Raw genomic sequence first — 23,752 nt, 5'->3', positions numbered from 1 at the left:
AAGAGACGAGGACACAGACACTCACAGAGGGATGACCAGGTGAGGACACGGAGAGAAGGTGGCATCTGCGAGCCGAGGAGAGAGGCCTCAGGGGAAACCAACCCTGCCGACACCTTGGTCTCGGACTCTCAGCCCCTAGAGCTGAGAAAATAAATGTCTGTTGTTCCAGCCTCCAGTCTGTGGAACCCCACTATGGCAGCCCCCGCAGACTGATACTCATTCCCTGTGGGATTTTTGTGAGCCCAGCCAGATGATTCCATCTATTTTCATTTTATGATTTTATTTTATTTTATTGAGACGGGGTCTCACTCTGTCACCCAGGCTGGAGTGCAGTGGCGCGAGCTCAGCTCACCACAACCTCTGCCTCCCAGGCTCAAGTGATTTCTCCTGCCTCAGCCTCCCGAGTAGCTGAGATTACAGGCACCCACCACCATACCCAGCCAATTCTTGTATTTTTTAGTAGAGATGGGGTTTCACCAAGTTGGCCAGGCTGGTCTTGAACTCCTGACCTCAAATGATCCACCCACCTCGCCCTCCCAAAGTGCTGGGATTACAGGCATGGGCCACGGCGCCCAGCTGATTCCACCCATTTTAGATAAGGAAACTGAGGCAGAGAGAGGCTTAGTGGCTCATCTGAGGTCCCTCTGACAGTGGAGCACACCACACCCTGGGGCCAGGTTTCAACTTCTGATCCAGGCTGTCACCTCCCAGAGGAAAAAAATCACACGGTTCAGGGCTACTGGATGATACAGGATGTTCAAGGGAAGCTGTGAGGAGGCACGTGCAAGGCTGGGAGGACCAGGGTACAGCTGGGGACTGATGCAGAAGCCAGCGAGCTGCCATCTCCCTTCCTCTTCCACCAGCCCTCCAGCCTCCAGAGCCCATCCTCCAGTGAGGACGTGGGCCATAGGAGGTCAGGAGCTGGGATGCAAACTCAAGTTCACCGGGCTCCAAAGTGCACTAGGCTGTCGCTGGAGAGAAACTGCAAGCAATTTATGATTTACAGGGTCGTTCGTGCACGTTATCTGATACCATCACCTCATGCCCGTCACAAGGTCGGGATGAGCCCCGTTTTCCAAATGAGGAGACTGATTTCTAGAGAGCTCAAGTGACCAGCCTATAGCCCCTGAGTGAGGGAGGAGAGGAGCCCTCGCTGCCTCTGCCCTGGTCTCTGCCCCAAATGAGGAGCTCTCACGGGACTGGGCACTGGGCACTGGGTGCGGGGTAGGGGCCCTTCCAGTGCTGACACTCAATGCATCAGAAGGAGGTGCTGCACCACCCATCCCCCCGCCGTGTGCTACAGAGAACCACAGGCAAGGGGCATGGTGACGACTCAGTGCTGTGGGCTCTGGATGTTCTGCAGCAAACTCCTCCTTCTAGAAGGTTCCTTCCCTCCGCCCTCACTTCTGAGATGGGGCTGAGTCCATGGAGGTACACGGGGAATTGATACCTGGTGCCACAGAACACAGTTGGGTGATTCTTTCTGATTCTGAGTACTTGGGGCAGGCAGGGTTTTAAAGACTCAATCTAAGGAGCATGTCAAGGAACAGATTCAAGGTAGGCTTGGGGCGGTCCACCCTCACCGGGACCCGTGGAGAAACAGGCAGCAGCTGGCGGCTCAGACCTCCCTCGGCTTCCCTACGGGGGCATGCTCTCTAGCTTTGTGGTGAGGTGAGCCTACCCTAACCCTAACATTAACCCTAACCCTAACCCTAACCATCACAGAAAGTGCACAGGGCAGAAAGGCGGTGGCTTGCGGTTCTGGTGGCATCTCTGTAGGGACCTCGGTTTTAGGCCCTGCCTCAGTTCCCCTGCAGCCACAATGATGAAGAGGATAACAGCTCTGGGAACGCTGCTCCCTGACCCCCAGTCCAGGCATCCCACCCCAGGCCTGCCTGGCCCACCCACCAGGAGTTCGGGGAGCCGAGAGGACACTGTTCAGGAAGCTGTGACACCATCCCCAGCCCAGGGGACAGGAGCCCTTTGTGGGGACAGCATGAGGCCGGCGTGGCTCCCTGCCCAGCTGCTGGCCTCAGCCCCGTCTGGTCTGTGTTTGCTCACCGTCTTCCTGAAGCCAGGCTGGAGAAGCGCCCCCGGGCCGGCCGCCGGCAGTGATTTCCTTTCCCTGACGTGCTCCAAGACCAGGCTGGTTTCCACAAACTCCAGCCCCCACCTGGGCTCCATACTTGCCTGACGTGACCTTGAAACTCTAGGATAATGAGATTCAGAGGCACAAGAGGGCTGTGATGGCCGCTGTCCATCAGCGCCAGCCTTGCAGGCCCTCCCCGCCTCCCTCACCCTCCAGAGACCCCTCCCCAACTTCTCCCAGCCCCTTCCCCCATTTTAACCCAGTGTTCACCCCTCATCCCTCCTGACCCTCCCCCACATCTACCCAGTCCCCCTCCCATCCAGCCAGCCCTTCCCACCATCTCCATCCAGTGCTCCCATCCCTCTGGTTCCACCCCCACATATACCCAGAGCATCTCCACATACACCCCAGCTCATCGCCTGGACACACCCAGCGGCTTTCCCACCTCCATCCAGCCCCTTTCGCAAGGAGCCATTTATCCAGCAAATACCTACTAAGTGTTTGCTATGTGCTGGGCTCTGAACAAGTGAGTAATTGGGGGTGCTACATGGTACACCGTGTTTGAACTCCCCAGCAGAGGACCAGCCTCCAGAGGCACAGGTTACTGCGGCTCCGCACCTCCCGCTCGCTGCCTGGCTCTCAGGAGGCAGGGGAACCCGAGGCAGTGTGCCAGGAGAGGTGGCACCTAAGAGGGCCTTTGGAAATCTTCTGGCTCTCCCACGGTTCTGTATATGGGGAAACTGAGGCCCAGAAAGAGCCAGGAATGTGCCTCCCATCATACAGCAAGGACCCGGGCCCCGGCCCTGCATCCGGTGCCCCCTGCCAACGAGAGGGTTCTGACGACAAGTGTGCTCGGCCACACGCCAGAGCAAAGTCCAGGGCCGGCTGGCGAGGTAGCACGCGTGTCACAGCGGGATGTGTCAAGACTGTCCTCTAAACAGTGAGCCCAAACACGCCAGCCAGCCCCAGCGGCGCCGACCACGGGCACGGGGGAGCAGGGCTGTGCGGAAGCAGGGCTGTGCGGGAGCGGGGCTGTGCGGGAGCGGGGCTGTGCGGGAGCGGGGCTGTGCGGGAGCGGGGCTGTGCGGGAGAGGGGCTGTGCGGGAGAGGGGCTGTGAGGCAGCGGGGCTGTGCGGGAGCGGGGCTGTGAAAGAGGCCGGTCAGAGTACACCGGTTACGGTCAAGAGATCTTTATTGGAGGTATCAAGCCGAGAAGGAAGAGAAGAGAGCTGCTGGTGTGCTGGGTTTTATATCCGTTGGGCCTGCGTGGGGCGGGCCCAAGGGAAGGCGGGAGATGCTTCTTTCTGATTGGCTCTCCTTTGGCGGGTTCAGACAGTGCCCGGTCAAGGAGGGGAGAAGGACCCGGAACCGGCGCCATTAAGGTACCCGTGTTGCCTAACAGGCTGTGAGGCAGCGGGGCTGTGCGGGAGCAGGGCTGTGCGGCGTGCTCTGGGTTTGCCGCCCTGCCGTGGGTGTGCAGGGTGGTGTGCAGGGTGGACGCAGAGGCCGATGGCGGTTAAAGGGGCACGGGAAGAGGCCGGCCCCCTTCAGGAAGGGACGGGGAAGCTCAGCGAGGCAGGGGCTCTTCAGAAGGGAAAAGACGCACAAAAAGGGCCGTGTGTCCTTCAGCCAGGGGTAGACGCCGCGCTAAGCGAAGCCCTCAACAGGTGGAGCTTCTTGCACCCAACAAGACCTCCGCAGGGCGTCCACCTGCCCAGGACACCTGTGAATGTTGAGTGGCTCCTGCCAGTCTTCCAAAGCACTCATTCCAGTTCCCACTCGCAGCAGCTGCACCCTCCCCCAGCTCCCCTGCCCCAGGATCTCACCGCCACTTGGTACGTTCCATCCGCTCCACTTCATCCTTTCCGGTGGGCGCGCAGGAGGATCTCGAGGGGTTTTAATTTGCATGCCCTGATGGCTGACAGAGCCAAGCATCTTCCCAAGTTAATTGGCTGTGGGACACTTTCGTTTGTGAAATGCCTGCCCAACTCCTTCTGTTTGAAATCTAGGTGATTTGGTTCCACGGCCCATGCCCCTTCCCTGCCCAGGCTGACGCCACCTCTGCAAAGAGGGACTCGGCCCATTTGTGTTCTGTCCACCTAAGGATTGCAAGATGGAGCCTTGAACCCCTGCAGCTTCTGGGGCAGGGCGTGGAGGAGTGATTCCAACTCAAGGCAAATCGTGTTCAGGCGCTCATCCCTCCACGGCCAGGCTGCCCTGGAAGGCCTTTCCTAGTTCCCCTCTGACTCCATCTCCATCCCTGCCTGGCCAGGCCACTGGGAGTGAAGCTGTGTCCTCCCTGGGACCCCCAGCTGCTGGCCCTGCCCTTGTGGTGGGAACAGCGCCACCATGCATTAAGGGGCCTGAATCCTCCTCTCTGCTGTGGAGTCTTGGGTGACCATATCCCTCTGGGCCTCAGTTTCTCCATCTGCTTAGTGAGGGCATTGGAATGCAACGTCCTTTGATTTTATAGCCTTCTACCTGAGGTCATTTCTGTCCGTGAAGGTTTCTTTATAAAACGATAAACAAAATAAATACTTCATGTAAAATGTTAAAATCAAGGAAAAGAATCTCCCAGAGTCCCACCTGCTCACCCCCAGACAACAAATGCCATCATTCTGGGGCGTTTCTTTCCGGACTTGTTCCTGGAGTGATTTTCGGAATATAATTATGCTCCTGTCACTCATGTGCCTTTTCCTCTCACTTCCTCGATTGACCTCGGCTGTAAGTATTTCCCGTGGCACTGCGTTGTCCTCATTCGCCTCTTTTTAAATGGTGGCCTAATATCCCATGAAACCGGTGATCACCAGCACTCAGCCTCTCCCCACTACTGGACATGAAGCTGCTTTCCAAGTCTCATGATGACACACGGCACAGCAAGGGTGGACAGATGACCCAAATATGTGCGGTGTGCTCTGGGTTTCCCGCCCTGCCGTGGGTGTGCAGGGTGGACGCAGAGGCCGGTGGCGGTTACAGGGGCACGGAAAGAAGCCGGCCCCCTTCAGGCAGGGACGGGGAAGCTTAGCGAGCTTCCCTGGGCTCTGTGCTTGGGAGCTCAGCATCCCCGAGTTCTCAGCACTGATGCAGGACTCTAGCCGGAATCCTGTTCTGGGTTTGCCAGGCCTGCACCTTTTCCCTAAACCCACCGGCTCTTATCCTTTCCTGGGTCTGACCCGGATATCTAGGAGGGAAATAGCTCGTGTGTTGGTGTCAGAGTTCCTGGCCGGCTATGACTCCAGAACCCCGGCAAGTGGCACAGACTTTCGGAGCCTCAGTTTTCTCGTCTGTAAACTGGGTACAGCATCACCTACATGGCAGGGCTCCTGTGAAGACTCAGTGGGATGCCGGACCCAGCTCATATTGGGGTTCAGTAGATGGTAACGGCTGCTGCCATGCAGGCACCAGAGTGAGGCAGGAGGGTCCAGGCTGGGGGACCCCAGGACACACAGGGCCAGCTCCACTCTCGGAGGGATCTCAGGGGGCAGAAATCCCTAGGCGGGATGCTATGGCTATGTCCGGGGACCCTGCCTGCCCAGGGGCTGGGCTGCCAGCAGCGCGTGGGACACCCACAGAGGGGTCGGAGGCCCCTCTGCCAAGAGGGCTGTGAGCTTGTCAGAGAGGAAGAAGGAAGGAGGAGTTTGTGCTGGCCTAAGTCTGAGGCCTGAGGAGGCAGGCCTGTCACTGTGGTGGCCGCATTCTGCTTCTGATCCCGGACCAGGCAGCTCAGCCCCGCGGTATGTGGGCTCACCGTGGCCAGCCCTGAGTTTATAAGCATCAGAACTTTTTCCAAACATCCATTCTCTCTTGGCCTTGCAGCTGTTTCTTCTTAAACACACACACACACCCAAACCAAAACACAACAGCGGAGTGGGATTTGGACACTTCCAGTCCTCCACTCATCCCCAGCGGCCCCTTGCCAGGTCACAGCGGGACCCACGGACAGCACCGACAGCGGCTCTGGAGCAGGTCAGCTCACAAGCACCCGGCCCTCCCTGGCTGGAATTCTCTGTGCAACAGGTCCAGCCAGGCCTTCCAGAACCTCCTGAGGCTGCTCCAGGAAAGTAGGACAGTGGGCCTCCTGCTCAGAGGCTCTGCACAAGCGGTTCCCTCCACTCCAGAATCGTTCCTGTCACTGTCCTCCCTGCTTCTCCTCATCCAGCAGCTGTTCCCAGACCAACCCGCACTGGTGCCTTCAACTCCCCGACGCCCTGCCCCCCACCCATCTCTGCCGCCCCAGGAGCCTGCCTCTGTACCAGGGACCAGCTCTCAATGGAGATGAGGGCCGGGCCATGGCTCCGTGGTTCTCCTCCGGGTCTTCAGAACCACATACATGACAAGCGTCCAATGAATACTTGTTGGACAAAGGCCTCCACGGATTGGGTGCCTGTAGTTCCTGGGGCTACAGCAAATCGGCAGACCCCTGCCCTCTGCAGAGCCCAATTCGCAGGGCAGTCAGACATCCTCAGGGTCTCTGAATGTGACAGCAACTGCTGGCTCACCTCCTCCAGGGGGCCCTCCTGAGCCCGCCAGGCCGGTGGCTCCTCCTCCTTGCTTCCCTCTAATCTACCTTCAATGTAATCCTGTTCCAGTGCGGGCTCCTTAGAATAAAGATCAGGTCGCATGTCCTTCCTGCGCCCTTCATCACCACCAGGCAGTCACTCGGCACGTGCACACCGCACACTAGCCCACTCTGGGCACTGTTCCAGGCTGGGTGCACACAGCACGCAGAATGAACAGCCCTGCTCTTCTGAAGCTTACATTCTAGTGCGAAGAGGAGGATTTAAAAAACAAAGATCTCAAAGCGGTTTCACAGATAGCTTCTTTCTAGTTTTTATTGTGGGATATTCGGTTTTTCACTACAGGTCTCAATGGCCTCCGAAATGTCCCCTCGCAGATTCTACAAAAAGAGTGTTTACAACCTGCTGAATCAAAAGAAAGATTTAACTCTGTGAGATGAATTCACACATCACAAAGGGGTTTCACAGATAGCTTCTTTCTAGTTTTTATCTCAGGATATTCGGTTTTTCACTATAGGCCTCAATGGGCTCCGAAATGTCCCCTCACAGATTCTACAAAAAGAGTGTTTCCAGTCTGCTGAATCAAAAGAAAGGTTTAACTCTGTGAGATGAATCCACATATCGCAAAGCAGTTTCACAGATAGCCATAACCTGGGAAGGCTCATCACCTGGCTCAGAGTCACTGTTGTTTGTAAAAGGTATAACTGTCCTGCTGATGCTGTGCATATGGCTTGCGCCCAAAGAGAGGGAGTGAAGGTTTTGACCCTGTAAGGGAGAGCCAGCCTTGCAGGCCAGGGAATGCAGCTGCAGGCATGGGAGTGACAGGAGCCTCAGAGCCAGAGCGGGCAGCCGAGACAGAGACAGACAGTGTAAGAGAACCACTGAATAAAACCATACTTCAGGCTGGGCACCGTGGCTCAGGTCTGTAATCCCAGTACTGCAGGCTACAAAATGCCCAGCACAGAACGAAGCACATGTTAAATCCCCTCCACGTCCCCCTCACCACCCAGGAGCACAGTCACTGCCCAGGCACACAGGGGTTAGGGCAGATGTAGGGATTTGAAAACTGGACCTGGTGTTTCTGGCCATAGGGTTCATAGGGAGAAAACAAAATATTTGCAGGCTGGCACGGTGGCTCGCACCTGTAATCCCAGCACTTTGGGGGCCGAGGCAGGTGGATCACCTGTCAGGAATTTGAGACCAGCCTGGCCAACAGGGTGAAACCCCATCTCTACTAAACATATAAAAATTAGCTGGACGTAGTGTCAGGCGCCTGTAATCCCAGCTACTTGGGAGGCTAAGGCAGGAGAATCGCTTGAACCCAGGAGGCAGAGGTTGCAGTGAGCTGAGATGTCACCATTGCACTCCAGCCTGGGAGACAGAGGGAGACTCTGTCTCAAAAATTTAAAAAAAAAAAAAATACAAAAACAACAACAAAAAAAATTAAGTGTTTGCAGCTGTCGTGGGAACTGGAGAATTTGCCAGTAATTTGGAGGAAATTCGCCCAAAGCCTGAAGACAGATGGGGCCTGAGATCGTGGTTCTGGCCGCTCCCCCATGTTGAGGGGTTGTTTCTTCCCACACAGGGCGTAGAGAGACCAGAACATCATCTTTTTCTCAGAATACAAGTGAGCCTTGGCCTTCCCTCTGTTTGTGGCCTTCAAATAGAAGAAAACAATCACTGGCTTTACATCTGGTGGAGGAAGCAGGACAGAGTCCCCCACAGAACACAAGAGCTGGCCAAGTCAGCCAGCCACGCAGGGCTGAGCACCGGCAGCCGGCCCGGGCCTGTGTCCTGTCCAAGGCTGAGGAAAACATTGACCCGCCCTCAAGGGCATCCATTAAGACCTAACAGGGGAGGCGAGGCCAAGATTCTGGAAGCTGTCAGCGGCCACAGCCCCACATCCCAAGCCACTGCCTCCTCTGCTATGACTTCCCCGTGCATCTGGGACACTTGGGCCCGTGTTTCCCTCCTCCTGAGGTGTCGATGGGAAGAAGGGGTCTTCATCCTCTGCCTGCGGCAAACTTCCCTTAGGCCACCATTTGAGCTGTCCCTTAAAAAAGTTGATGGCTCATCATAAAGCCTTTTCTTTAAGTTTGTTTTTAATCAAAGTTGAATGTGCATTCAGCTAAGATCATACCAAATGGGAGAAGTTGAAAGTATGCCCGCTTTCACCACTTTTATTCAACTTAGTACTGAAGTCGTAGCCAGAGCAATGAGGCAAGAGAAAGAAAGGATTAGACAAATTAGAAAGTCGAATTATCCCTGTTTGCAGATGACATGATTATATTTAGAAAAACCCAAAGAGAGCCAGGGGCAGTGGCTCACGCCTGTAATCCCAGCACTTTGGGAGGCTGAGGTGGGCGGATCACCTGAGGTCAGGAGTTGGAGACTAGCCTGGTCAACATGGTGAAACCCCATCTCTACTAAAAATACAAAAATTAGCTGAGTGTGGTGGCGGGCACCTGTAATCCCAGCTACTTGGGAGGCTAAGGCAGGAGAATCGCTTGAACCCTGGAGGCAGAGGTTGCAGTGAGCCGAGATCACACCATTGCACACAGCCTGGGCAACAAGAGTGAGACCCTATCTCAAAAAAAAAAAAAAGAAAAACCCAAAGATGCCTCAAAAAACTGGTAGAACTGATCAATTTAGTAAAGTTGCAGGATACAAATCAACATACAAAAATCAGTAACATTTCTGTATGCCAATAGTGAGCAATGTTAACAAATCAAGAAAGCAATCCTATCCATAATAGATACAAAAAATGAAATGCCTAGGAGTGAATTTAACCAAAGAGGTAAAAAGATTTCTATAACGAAAACTGTAAAGCGCTGATGAAAGAAATTGAAGAGGACACACAAAAAATTGCAAGATATTCCATGTTCATGGAATTAATTTTGTTAGAATTTGAAAGAATTAATGTTGTTAAAATGTTCATATTACCAAAAGTGATCTACAGATTCAATGTAATCTCTATCAAAATACCAATAACATTCTTCACAGAAATAGAAAAAAAATCCTAAAATTCATCTAAAACCATAAAGACCTTGAATAGCCAAAGTAATCCCTAGCAAAATGAACAAAGCCGGAGGTATCATACTACCTGACTGCAAATATACTATAGTAACCAAACAACATGGTACTGACATAAAAACGGACATATCACTCAATAGAATAGAATAAAGAACCTAGAATTAAATCCATGCATTTTCAGTCAACTGATTTTTTGATGAAAGTAGTAAGAATATACGTTGGGGAAAGAATAGTCTCTCCATAAAAGGTGCTGGGAAAACTGGATATTGATATGCAGAAGAATGAAACTAGACCCCTATCTTTTACCATATACAAAAAGCAGTTCAAGAAGGATTAAAAACTTAAACGTAAGACCTGAAACTATGAAACTTCTAGAAGAAAACAGAGGAAATACTTCAGGGCATTGGTCTGGATGAAGATTTTTTGGGTAAGACCTCAAAAACTCAGGCAACAAAAGTAGAAATAGACAAATAGCATTATATCAAACTAAAAAACTTCTCCACAGCAAAGAAAACAATTAGAGAAAACCTACAGAATAGGAAAACATATTTGTTAAATATTCATCCACCAAGGAATTAATCCAGAATATATAAGGAATTAAAATAACTTGGTAAAAATCAGATAATCAAATTAAAATGAGCAAATGTTGGTCTTGGCTGTGATATGAAAAGAAAAATAAGAAAAAAATAAAAAGTACTAAAAAACGACAAAAATAATTTTTAAATTAAAAAAGGTAAACAAAAAAAGAAAAAAAAATGGGCAAATGGTTTGAATAGACATTTCTCAAAAGAAGACATACAAATGACCAGCATATGAAATCATGCTCCACGTTACTAATCGTCAGGAAAATGCAAATCAAAACCGCAGTGAGATGTCATGTTGCCCCAGTTAACATGACTATTCAAAAAGACCAAAAAATGCTGTCAAGGATGGGGAGAAAGGGGAACTCATTTATTGTTGGCAGGAATGTAAATTAGTACAGCCATTATGGACAATAGCATGGAAGTTCTGCAAAAAACTAAAAATAGAAGTACCATATGATCCAGCAATCCCACTACTGGGATTACGTCCAAAGGACATGAAATTAGTATGTTGAAGAGATATCAGCACTCCCATGTTTACTGTGGCACTATTCCCAATAGCCAAGAGACGGAATCAACTTCAACCCAAGTGTCCATCAACAGATGGATGGATAAGGAAACGTGGTATATATAATGGAATACAGTTTGTTCACGTAAAATAATGAAATCCTGTCATCTGTAGATATGTGGATTTTGTAGGTCATTATGTGAAGTGAAATAAACCAGGCACAGAGAGACAAATATTGCATGATCTCACTCATATGTGGGAGCTAAAAAAGTTGACCTCATAGAAAGTAGAATAGTAATTATCAGAGGCTGGTAAGGGTAGGGAAGAGTGGGTTAGGAAGAAGTTAGTGAATGAACGGAAAATTACTAGGGTGACTACAGTTAACAATAATGTATTAAATATTTAAAAGCAGCTAGAAGAGAAGATTTTGAATGATTTCAACACAAAGAAATGACATATGTTTTAGGTGATGGCTATCCCAGTTGCCCTGATTTGATCATTACACATTGTATACATGTACTGAACTATCACATTTACAAAATAAATAGGTATAATTACTACATATCAATTTAAAAATTTAAAAGATCATAGAAAAAAGTTGCATGTGCATGTAATCTAAGAAGTTAAATAATCCCCAAGGCTTGCTATAAAAACCAGCAGTGCCCTGCCCCTCTACCCCACCCACTCAAATTATTCTTCCCCAGAGGCAACCACTTCCTTCCTTTTTAAAAAAAAAAAAAAAAGCCAATTTTGTTGGTGTAAGAATACTTCAGAATATTGCAAGTTTTGTTCCAGACCATTGCAATAAAGTTAATATCACAATAAAGCAAGTCACACAAATTTTTGGTTTCCCAGTGCATATAGAAGTTATGTTTACACTATACTGTAGTCTACTAAGCATATAATATTAGCATTCTGTCTTAAAATGTGTATACCTTAATTTGAAAATATTTTATTGCTAAAAAATGCTGACACAGACACAAAGCGAGCACATGCTGTTGGAAAAATTGTGCCGATAGACTTGCTCAATGCAAGGTTGCCACAGACCTTCAATTTGTAAAAAAAATGTAGTACCTGTGAAGTGCAATAAAGCAAGGTATGCCTGTATTTACATCTGTTTTCCTAAATAGCATTCTTATATTGCTGCTTTTCAATTTTCCAGTTTAGTCAATACCTATTGACTTCCCCTCATGGAAAAGGAGGTGTTAGCTTTCCCTCATTTCCTGCCCCCAACCTCACACCCTCCTTCCCATCAGCCTACCCCCAAGCACAAAGAGAGTGTGATTCATGTCAGATTGTTTTAGTTTAAGATCTTTGAGATGGAAAGCAGCCTTTCAATGATTAGGAGAAACACAAGATGGAAATAAAGGTTTTATTACTTACAGGTCCTGGGGGTACATGGCATGCCCAGAGGCCACACACACAGAAGTCAGGGAGCATGTGAAGGAGAGAGACAGAGGGACCCTTGCCTTTATTGGAGTCTAGGGCATTCTCTATACAGATTTCCTGCAGGGAGTTTTAATCGGTGGGTTTGAAGCAAGCAGGCACAAGTTCCAGGAGTCATGCTGTGACTGAGAGGTGGCTACTGTGGCATATCTGCACAGTCCATGTGGGGTGAGTCAGTGGGGTGAGTCAAGAAGGTCTTATCTGGATGTTCCATACGGAGGTGTTCACCAGGAGGAAGTTGTATATGCCAGATATCTGGATTGACATATCAAGGAACTGGGAGGAAGTGGAGAACTGGAAACCGTGTTGATGGTGATTGAGCCCTGCTTCTGTATGAGAAAGTCCAATTTATATTCAAAATCAATGTTGAGGCAACATAAAATTATAAGAACTCACCATATAGATATGCATGATTATATAAATGTAACTCAGAGCAGAGCTGTGTAATATACTATGATTACTTTTTCCTTCTTAACTTTTCCCCATAAAGATATTGGGTGTGTGTGTGTGTGTGTGTGTGTGTGTGCACGCATGCCTAATGCTAATTTAACCCCAAACTCTCTGCCTGTTGTCTAAATCTCCTCTCTAGACCTTGGGACACATCAGCTATTCCATATCTCCATTATTTTTGTGCAGCTCATGCTCTATTGACTTTCTAATGAGGGTTCTGGGGAAGTAAAAATTATTGCAATCCTAAATGCCTGAAAATGACCTTATCAGATCTGCAGGCTTGATTGATAGTTTGGCTGGGTATAGAATTCTAGTTTGGAGATCACTTTCCTTCAGAAAAAGGCAGGCAGAGGCCAATTTTGCAGGAATTGCCTCATCATATTCTAGTTGTCAGTATAGCTATCATTAAGTCTGAAGCTGTTCTGATTCCTAATTCTTTATATGTGAACTTTCCCTCTTCTGTTGCCTATACAAAATTTAAATGAACAAATAAATGACTGGTTTTTAGAAAAGTCTTATTAGGCCCTCATTCATGTGTTCTTTGGATAGAAAAAAAGTTAAGTCTTGGTTTTACATATGGTCATGGAAACTAGACTAAAAAAAAACTGGGAATAATTCAAGGCTGAAATAGTGGCTTTGTTTTTTCCCTCAAATTCATCTAATGTGGAGCCACTGGGGCGTTGCAATGTAAGGGAATGAAAAGTACAATCAATTTATTATTGTCACAACTATCTCACCTGTCAGCTGTGAGAACTGGCTGAGGTGGTATCTGGCACACTGAACACAGTGCCTGTTGTGAAGTAGGCCCATGGCAGGTGGTGCTTCCAGAACTATCTTCTGCACCGCAGCACTGCTGTCTCCCCATCCACCCGCCTGGAGCAGGGGGTTTTCCTGAGACACCTAAAACATACCTGGCCCTGGCCCTCTCCTACAACAGCTGCCTCTTGGGTCTCCATGGCCCTTAGTCAATGGTGTCCTGGTGCCGGCTTCACCCTGCTCAGCTAGCAGAGCCAACTGTGTGCATCTCCTCCCAGCTCTGCACGAGCGACCTTGTGTTGGCAACGTAGGGGGAGTATTCACACTGTGGAAACTGGCGAATGCTGCACGTCACACTGCCCCAATCAAGAGCCAGTTGTTAAACGTTTACCAGCACGGCACCACTTGGGACAACAGCTGAGTGTCTCAACCCAGCATGTCTGTGTCCATATCCCCAAGGCTCACATTGCCCGTGGCGTGGAGTAGGACTCACAAAGCGAGTGTTGGCTGTTCAGTGGACACTGAGCACAGCACCAGGACGATCACTGTAGGGGAGGAGTGGGGAGGGTGGTGGGTTCCAGAAGGAACGCCGACTGGGAAAGACCCAATCGTATAGTGCCACAATCCCAGGGGCAGGTGAGCACTGACCACTTGCCCAAGGCTCCAGAGAAGCCAGGAGGGTCCCCGGGAGGAGTACGCCCTGCATTCCAAAGTTTCCAGGAACTTGGAGAAGGATCTTTCCTCTTCGGAGGCTGCAGCTGTTACCCCAGGAAACCTTCTTCTTATGGGGTCAGAAGACCCAGGCTGGGTCCCAGCCTCACCAGCACCCAGGACCTAGCACACAGTGTCTGTAGAGTCAATGAACAGATGTCCTGCTGGGAGTCAGGCACGTTGCTTTGTGCTCTGAGCTTCCCTTTCTCATCTATAAAATGGGGGTAAAAACCTGACTTCCCAGGTGAAGTCAAGAGGAGAAACAATGTAAGCACCTGAAACCCAGCCCCAAGGGGTTAAGAGAATTTGCTCACTAGCAAAATTTTCTGAGCTGGTCTTGCAGGAGAGCAAGAAAGAAAAGTTTGTTACAGTGCCTTCCATCTGCAACAAAATTCACCCATAAGCTGAGACTGGCGGGAACCAACATGGCTGACTGGAGTCTGCGCAGAATAGACTTGCGCACCCCATGAGTGGCTTTTTGACGTCAGAGGGCCAGAAACTCCACCTCCAGATTAGATGTTGCCATTTTCTGAACGTGCAACCCATGAAGAAGCATGCTAGGGCAACAGCCCAAGCCCCAGGGACCCCCCAGACTCCCTTCCTTCTAGTCAGTCACTGCCCAGCCACGAAACTCCAACCTCAGAATCTCTCCCTTAAATCCATGGTGGCAAGGCCAGTACAGGGGGAGACAGATTTGAGTTCAACTCCTGTCCCCTTGTTCAGCTGACTGGCAATAAGCCTTTGTCACTGCAAAAACCTGGTGCTTCTGTGTTCAGCTTTCCCTTGCACATAGGCAAACAAACCCAGTTTGGTCCGGGGACAAACCTTGTCAACTGCAATGCAAATGCCAGATTTCACCTTTCAGCCCAGAGGCCTGCACTCATTGTGACCTCCAGTGGCTCTGGAGGGTTTAGCCATATAAAGAGCCTCCTGTCCCCGCCCATTGGCTTTCTTTTGGCAGGAGGGGGAGGGGAGTCAAGGGCAGCAGAGATGATGTGACCCTGACCCCGTGGAACATTGAGGATGCATTTGCCAAATGCATCCCAGCGTCTCTTGTGCCTTTCTCTGAGAATGGACCCGGAGTGTGGCTGTAAGATACTGGGGGGCACCCGAGGTTCCAGAGCCTACCGCTGCTGCAGGTAACTCTTGGAGAGGAAACACACTCTGTCCCCTCCTGTCTACTTCGAATTGGAAGTGGCATTGTCTTGGTTAAGAGCACAGGTTATAAGGTTGCAATCACAGTGCTACCTTTTTTTTTCTTTTTTTTTGAGACGGAGTCTCGCTCTGTCGCCCAGGCTGGAGTGTAGTGGCGCAATTTCGGCTCACTGCAAGCTCCGCCTCCCGGATTCACGCCATTCTCCTGCCTCAGTCTCTCCGAGGAGCTGGGACTACAGGCGCCCGCCACCACGCCCGGCTAATTTTTTTGTATTTTTAGTAGAGACGGGGTTTCACCGTGGTCTCGATCTCCTGACCTCGTGATCCGCCCGCCTCGGCCTCCCAAAGTGCTGGGATTACAAGCGTGAGCCACCGTGCCCGGCCCACAGTGCTGCCTTTACAGCTACATAAACTAAGGTTAGGAGATCTGGAACCCTGGGCCTCTGTTTCCTCATCTGCAAAATGGGGAGAAGAGAGATATTTTGAGAACCAAAACAATAATGAGATGCAGTTTGGCGAGCACTTAGCAGCACACAGTGGGTTCCCATATTTGCTATGATTATTCTTACTGCCAGGCGTTGGGTGGCCTGCAAAAGAGCCAAGGGAGTTTGGTTTCCCCGGGTACTCATGATGGACACCTCCCGAGGTTCTGCTTGGAGCAGGCCTCTAGTGCATCCGCAAGAAGCGGAGGCCAGATGCAGACTGCGCCCCCCTTGTCCTCAGCCCAGAGCTGCAGCATTCTGGGATGCAAAAGCAGAGCTGGGCCTGCCGGCTCCTTGTGGTTCTTATGAGGACTTGGCACCTCCCCTGCCCCTGCCCTCCCTGTCGGGCAGCGTCACTCACCGTCCTCCTGGGACCATCATCACAGCCAAGTCCTGTGTGCTCGCCAGGATCAAGGCAGGGAACCCACACCTTCCAGAAAGGGAGTTCAGAAAGCCAGCTTGTGAACACTGGCTAGAGCCAGGCCCTAGGCAGGGCTGTGCCATGGATGCTGTCCAGCAACCTGAACCAGGTAGCCTGCGGCCTTCCAGACGCAGTGAGGATTGCTCCAGACGTCTCTCTCTTGCCGGCGGTTGAACACGGCTAGGGAAGGTGGCCATGAGACAGAGACGGGCAGGGTGAGAATGTGGAGGGCCTGGAATGCTGGGATAAGGGCTGTGGAGGGTGTGGATTTCCAGGAGGTGTGGGGTGAGGGAGCCAGGTGTTCAAAGTGATTTCTGGGTGCCGGGGATGGGGCTGATGGGTGGAGATGGTGAGGGGGTCACTGGGCACCTGGCCAGGTGCTCTGCAGGGGGCTCCCTGTACATCTCCAGGGCTACTAGCATCACCTTTTTCTGATCACACCTCTCGGATCTCCATCCTTGTTGACTTTCCTTCCTGTGTGGTCCAGTGGTCTCACTCTACCAGGCCCCCCTTGTGCCAGTGCCCATGGGCATTTTAGCAGGTGTCCAGCAACCCCTTGTCCCCTTCATGGGCTCCTGTGCAGTGTGCCCAGTGGGCAGTTTGCCTCGGCAGCACGGTTGCCCTACGTTTGGAGTGTGCTGCAGGATAAGTATGTGTCTTAGTCCATCCTGGCTGCTAGAACGAAGTGCCATACACTGGGCAGCTTACAAACAACATTTCTTTTTCACAGTGCTGGAGGCTGGAGGACTGAGGTCAGGGTGCCGGCATGGTGGGGTTCTGGTGAGGGCCTCTTTCTGGCTGGCAGGCAGTTGCCTTCTCCCTGCATCCTCATGTGGTAGAAAGAGTGTGAGCATCTCCCAAGCCTCTCTCATAAGGGCGCGAATCCCCTGCATGAGGGCCCCACCCTCATGACCTTATCACCTCCCAAAGGCCCCACCTCCTAATACAATCCCATTGTGGATTAGGGTGTCAACACCTGAACTCTGGGGAACGCAGACATTCCGTCCATAGACTATAGCATCTGAGTCTCTGAGGGACCAACCCTCTTAGATCCTGACTAGGTCAGGGCCGACTCCCCATCCGGCCGGGAAAACACACATGGAAATGTTTCAGTTTCTTTCAAAGTCAGAAGAAAAAGTGAATATAATAATGATGCATGTATAATAGTGAATCCAGCCTGGATACTGTTCATCTTTGTACCAACACAGCTATAAAATGCAGTTTTAACTTTTGTTTTAATGGAGGAAGACGTCCACTGAAGCAAACCCTCCTGGGACCCATGGGAGTCATCGCATGGCCTGGGTCAGATGGGCAGAGGGGGCACAAGGGCTCAGCAAGGTGCAAGCACATGAGGCTGTCTCACTGGCACCTGTTTCCTCCCTGGCATCCTGGGACCAAGTCTTCAGATCATGCCTTTCAGATACAGAAAACCCTCACCAATGACTAAGTTTGTTTGGACTCTCTTGATCGTAAGATGCAGAAACACAATTCAAATCACCTTCAGCCAAAGGGGCCATTCACTGACTCAGCAATGGATAAGGCTAACAGGAGATCATGCCTTATCCAGGCACGGCTGGATCCAGGGCTGTGTTGGCAGGGCCCTGGCCACAGCTGCACCTCAAAGACAAGCCTCCTCCACTCTTGGCAGCCTTGTGGTAAAGGCCGCCCCTCTATGGTCCCAGGAGCTCCTGGCTGGCAGTGAGAATTTTGATCCCTGATGCCCTCAAGTGATCAGCAGTAGGCCGGGTGCACAAATGGTGCTTAAGCAGTGCTTTTGGGAATGCTTTCACTGCGAGTACCTGGGGGCCTGTCAGCCCCCTCCCTTCCTCCCTTCCTTCCTTCCTTCCTTCCTTTCTTCCTTCCCTCCCTCCCTCCTTCCTTCCTTCCTTCCTTTCCCTTCCTTCCTTCCTTTCCTTCCTTCCTTCCTTCCTTCCTTCCTTCCTTCCTTCCTTCCTTCCTTCCTCTGGCCTCCTGCCCACCACAGTGAGCCCTGGGAGTCTTCTGAAGCAGCCTTCTTGGTTCTGACAAGGTTTCCAGGGGGAGGTGGCTTTGCATGTCCAGAGCTACGAGGACAGATCCTGACCTCCTGCTGACGTGGACATGATGTGCTCACTCCTTCCTCTGGACACTGGAGCTCAGAGACAGCATGTGTGGGACACAGTGCCAGTTGGTGGCTGGAGAAGGCTCCCTGGAGAGTCTGTGCCTCTGTCCATGGGACTGTGTGTGACTCTCTGCCGCATCTCTGGCTGCAGGTGTTTTGCTGTAACCAAGTGAGGCTGTCTGTCCCTGTGACCTCAAATAGTCTGGCTGGCAGGGCTCCAGGAGTGCCACTGGGCCTGAGGACCTCCCACCCGCGTCCCTCTCAGTCCCCTGGGAAGGAGGCCGGCTTGTGGCTTTCTCTCCCATTGCACAGGTTGAGGGTCCCAAGTGGGGAAGTGGCTCAGGGGGACTGGCTTGTTTCATAGAACCTCCCCGGAGGCTGCCCTGTGCACCACCCAGCCCTGCTTTCGTTGCTCTCACCATGCAGGCACCAGACCCGGGCCCGGCACCAGACACTACCTCACCCTGCCCAGGTCTGCCAGCCTGTGGGACCTCAGCCATGGCCAGCTGGCCAGTCTAGGAGCAGGGACAGCCATTCATAAGTCTTCCTTGAACAGACTTGTGTGTGCTGAGGGGTTGGGAGGTGGCCTTCTTTGCTGTTCACGTCTCAGACTCACACGCTGGAGAAGGGAGGAGAGAGTGGACAGAGCGAATGCCTGCCCAGCCTCAGCGGAGCAACTGTGCATGGCACTTGCCCACAGGGAATCTGAGACTCCCCATGATGAGCCTGTGAGGTGGGGACTCCTGTACCCATTCGACAGAGGAGAAAGCTGAGGCCTGAGAGATCCACTGACTCATTCAAGGTCTCACAGCTGGAGGAAGGGGAGCCAGGACACCAGGCCACGCCCATGTGCCCCATCCTGGTTGGTGCCTGGGCGAAGTATCCCATCACGCACTCCCCGACATCTGCACCAGTTCTGTGCAGTGTGTCATCGGCATCTTTGTGCTGGGGCTGGGGCTCTGCAGACAAGTGGCGAGGGGCCCTACCCTGGAGGCCTTACCTTCTAAGCGGGTCCTTGTTTCCCAAGTCATTCCTGCCCACCCCACCCTCCCTACGCCCCCACGCCCTAACTGAAAAACTAGGTGGCTTGTGTAGGGCTAGGACTAGGGTGGGCCCCAGGGCCCCAGTTTAAGGAGCTGCCCTCTCTCAGGGCCGTGGAAGTGCAGGATGTCATCTTGCGGGGCCTGACGCCGTCCCAGCAGCTCTGCATCCCAGAGACTGTGGCGCCGAGGCCCAGAGGAGGGCAGAGCCACCTGGCCGGGGCTGTCTCCAAGGTCCAGTTCCTCTGCACAGCCGTGAGTATGAGGGGACCTCGCTGAGGGGGGACCCAGTGACCCTGTGTGCCTATTGGGCCTGTTCCTGGCACTGCCTTCCCCAGGCCAGAGTCCAGTCTCCTGCCTTCCTGGGAAGTCAAAGCGGGCAGAGCTCTAGGGCATATGACCAGCCTCCTGGTCCCCCTGGTCCCTTGAGTTTTGCCAGCCTCCTCCTGGCCTCCTCCAGGGATTATCTTCCTCCTGCCTCTCTAGCCATAGACATCCCTGTCATGCAGCTCACCTGTTTCCAGGTCATTCACAGTGCTGGGGAGTCCTGGCGCTGGCCGATGCCTCCTGGGCCTATCTCTGGGTCCCCAGCGTGGGAGAAACACCAGGGATGCCCACCCATCACTCCTCCCAGGGCTTCTCAACTTCGAGAGAAAGCTTTTCATGTTTCCTGAGAGCCCCTGGCCCTGTGGGGATCCCACCACGGTGAGCTGCCTTGGTCCCTGGGGGAGCATCGTCCTGACTTGGCAGGCTTTGAGGCAGGGGTGGCATCATTTATTCATCCCCCCATTCATTCATTCATAACCTTGGAATGTCTGTTCTAGGTCAGGCACCATTCTGCATCTGGGCTGGAGCGAGGGGTGGGAGCCATCGGGGAGCTTTGGCCCTAAATCAGGCAGGATTTGATGAGAGTTTGGATTCAGTTGAGGAGAAGATAGGAAGTAACCAATGAGAATCAGAAGCCAACTCTGTCAGACAAAACCTACCCAGGCCCAGTTGTTGGATTAAATGAAAACCAGCCTGACTAGCACAACTAGTCTAACTAGTCTAACTAGTCTGTGCAGTTAGAAATTAGGGTAGATTTGAACAGGGTTTCCTAACCTCAGCACTATGGACATTTAGGGCCAGACAATTCTTTCTGTGGGTCTGTCCTGTGCACCGTGGGATATTGAGCGGCATCCCCAGCCTCTATCCACTGGATGCAAGCAGCAGTCCTCCCAATTATGACAATAAAAAATGTCTGCAGACATTGCCAAATGCCCCTGTAGGCAACATTGCCCCTGATTGAGAATCACTGGACTAGAGTTTACTTGGGAATCCCTGGGGGGCTGGTAGTGTTCTCTTTCTGATCGGGTGCTAGTTACATGGAATATTCACACTGTGAAAATTCATCAAGCAGCACATTTACAATTGGAGCCCTTTTCTGCGTGTAGGTTACAGCCAGTAAAAAGTTCATTAAAAAAAAAAAAATTACAGGAAAATAGGATGAAGGAATGGTTCTAAAGTTTTAGGATTTTCAGCAACAGTGAATTCTGAAGGTGTCAACAGTGGAATAGTCTCATAAAAGCCCCCAAAGAAATCAATCTGAGGCTGTTTTTGAAAAATCATAGATCGTCCCTCAAGGAAGTGGTCAGCCCCATACACTTAGCCTGGTTGATCATTGGCAGATGGGCCTTTGCCCTGATCCCATACTTTTTTTTTTTTTTTTTTTTGAGATGGAGTCTCGCTCTGTCACCCAGGCTGGAGTGCAGTGGCACAATCTCAGCTCACTGCAAGCTCGCTTCCCAGGTTCACGCCATTCTCCTGCCTCAGCCTCCCGAGTAGCTGGGACTACAGGTGCCCGCCACCATGCCTGGCTAATTTTTTGTATTTTTAGTAGAGACGGGGTTTCACCATGTTAGCCAGGATGGTCACGATCTCCTTACCTTGTGATCCGCCTGCCCCGGCCTCCAAAAGTGCTGGGATTACAGGCGCGAGCCACGGTGCCTGGCTGATCCCATACTTTTAGGAGCTTCCTGGGCTCTGATTCTCCCAGGGCCTGACATACAGTAGGTCTCAGCAATGACACTGGGTGCGTGCAGATTGCACAGTAATATAGATGGCTGGCTGAGTGTGCATGAGCTGTTTTCTGAGCTTTTTGCTGAACTGCTTTGAAATTTTAATGAACAAAAGTCAAGCATGATTTTATTATTGCTTTTATAATTAGTGACAAACCTGAAAACAACCTAGAGGTACAATAATGGTGAATGGTTAGGCACATTTTTATGTCTCCACATATTGGAAAATGAGGCAGTAATTAACAGCTCTGCTTAGAGAGAGACTTAACATGACATGACATTAAGGGAGAAAGCAGGACTGAAACCTACTTAGAGGGTGTTTGCAGTCAACAAAATTCAGACATAGAAAAAAGACTGGAAAATCAAAGAACTAAATAAATGGAGAGATATCCCATGTTCATGGATAGGAAGATTCAATATCATCAAGATGTCAATTCTTTATAGACCCAATGCCATTCCAATCAAGACCCTAGCAAGTTATTCTGTGGATATCAAAAAAGACTGCTTGCTTGCTCTGTCCAGGACTTAAAAAAAAGACTGCATGGACACACACTCAAACATCAGTAGATGTCACTGCATGTTGACTTTATGAGTGCTTTTAATTATTTTCTTTGTGCTTTTCTGGATTTTCTGCAATGAATATGTGTTACTTTTAACATTAGAAAAGAGCAATAAACTTTTTTAAAAGGAAGAAATGCAGAAAGAAAGAAGACAGGCCAGAGACAGACTGAGGCAGATGAGTTTAGCAGCAGAGCCTTTTCATAACTGACTGGATGGGGCCCAGGAGTGTCACCAAGGCTGGCTGTCACACATCTCCTCCCTGGGATCTGGCAGACCCTCCTGTCCAGGGGTTCTGGTGGGGAGATCATCCTGCAGAGAAGCTCAGTTCAGGCTGGCCTGAGATCTGGGTCCCTCTGTGTTTTATATCTGCAGAGATGGAACACCTGGGAAGCATCCAATTTTCCGTGGCTTAGATCCCATCCAAGAGGGGATTATTCTTCCAGCTGGGGTCTTTTACTTTAAAAGGCCTTTATAATAAGTGATGGAGTGGATATTGTCAAAAAATTCAACTGCAGTTCACAGTCGAGTCTCTCTGTTTACAGAACCCACAGTGGGAAGGCCTCAAGGAGGCCTAAAGGCACTTAGGGATTTGCCCCTCATACTCTGCTAAGCCTTCAAGGCTAGAATCCAGTGCTACTTCCTCCAGGAAGCCTCCTCTGATTTCCTGGGCCCATAGAGCTTGCTCCTTTGCTTAAAGCACTTGACCAGCCCCATGATGGTTCACTGAGCTTTTTTACCCTTGCAATGGAACCTGGTAAAGGGAATCAGGCTGGGGAAGGGGCCATGTCCCCTCTCTGCCACTTCCTGACTGCATTAATAGGCATAGTTTGGCTTCCCCAAAAGCTGATCAGGGAGCAAGATTTTGGGAGTAAGTAGTTGTTAATCCCAGGAAGCCTCGGTAGGGGTGTGGGCAAGTGAGTCAGGGAAAGGAGGATGCATCAACACACAGGTCACAGCTGTGGGCAACTGGGGCTCACTCCTAGTGGGGCTTTCTGGGAGACTGTGGAGCACACCCCACTGAGGCATGAGAAAACTGATTTCACCCATAAACTGCTGTCCCTCCTGGTAGAGGGCAACTGTAGACATTGCCTCCCCAGCATGTCTGGCCTGCAGTGCGGACAGGCTGGCACACTCCCAGGCTGGTCCTGTGGCCTGAGGTTGCCACAGGCAGACAGACAGAAGTGGCCCTTAGCTGGAATGATGGAAGCCATCTGCAGGTGAGCTTGCCAAGAGTGTGGGGACAGAGCATCGTTGGAGCCTGCTTCTGTGTCCTCCGGCAACCTGAGGACCTCTGAGACTGCACCCTTGTCCTGCACAGGAGCGGCATTTGATGATTAGCCTGTGCCGAGGGCCCAGGGGAGTTGAACAGTGAGACCACCTGCCTCTTCTCTGAGTCCCTGTCTCCTCTGGCCCAAAGCAGGTACTTAGGGAGGTTTGATGAAGAAAACAGAGGGTAAGGAGTATCCATGCCAGCTCTAACCCAATCCGGGAGAGGCCACAAAGCATTCATTCATTCAACAAATATTTATTGGCAACCTATATCTGCCAAGCCCTGAACTTAAGCCTGTCCCAAAGGCTGGTTGTGGCTCAGAGATCCTGACTCAAAAATGGGACCCTTAGTCACTTGAAAAACAAGTGAAGGCAGAGGCTGGAGATGCGGGGTGTGTTTACAGGCAGCGTGCGTGGTATGCACAGCTTGGGCTTTGGAATCAGATAAGCCCAGTCTCACATTCAGTTCTGCCACCTTCCAGCTGTGCATCCTGGGCATGTCCCTTAACCTCTCTGAGCACATCTCCTCATCTGCAAAAGTGGACCACAAGTGAGGTTACAGGGTCACCTGAGGA

Source organism: Hylobates moloch, unplaced genomic scaffold (genome assembly GCF_009828535.3).
Source record: "Hylobates moloch isolate HMO894 unplaced genomic scaffold, HMol_V3 SCAFFOLD_17, whole genome shotgun sequence".
NCBI classification, from domain to species: domain Eukaryota; kingdom Metazoa; phylum Chordata; class Mammalia; order Primates; family Hylobatidae; genus Hylobates; species Hylobates moloch.
This window is presented reverse-complemented; position numbering follows the sequence as displayed.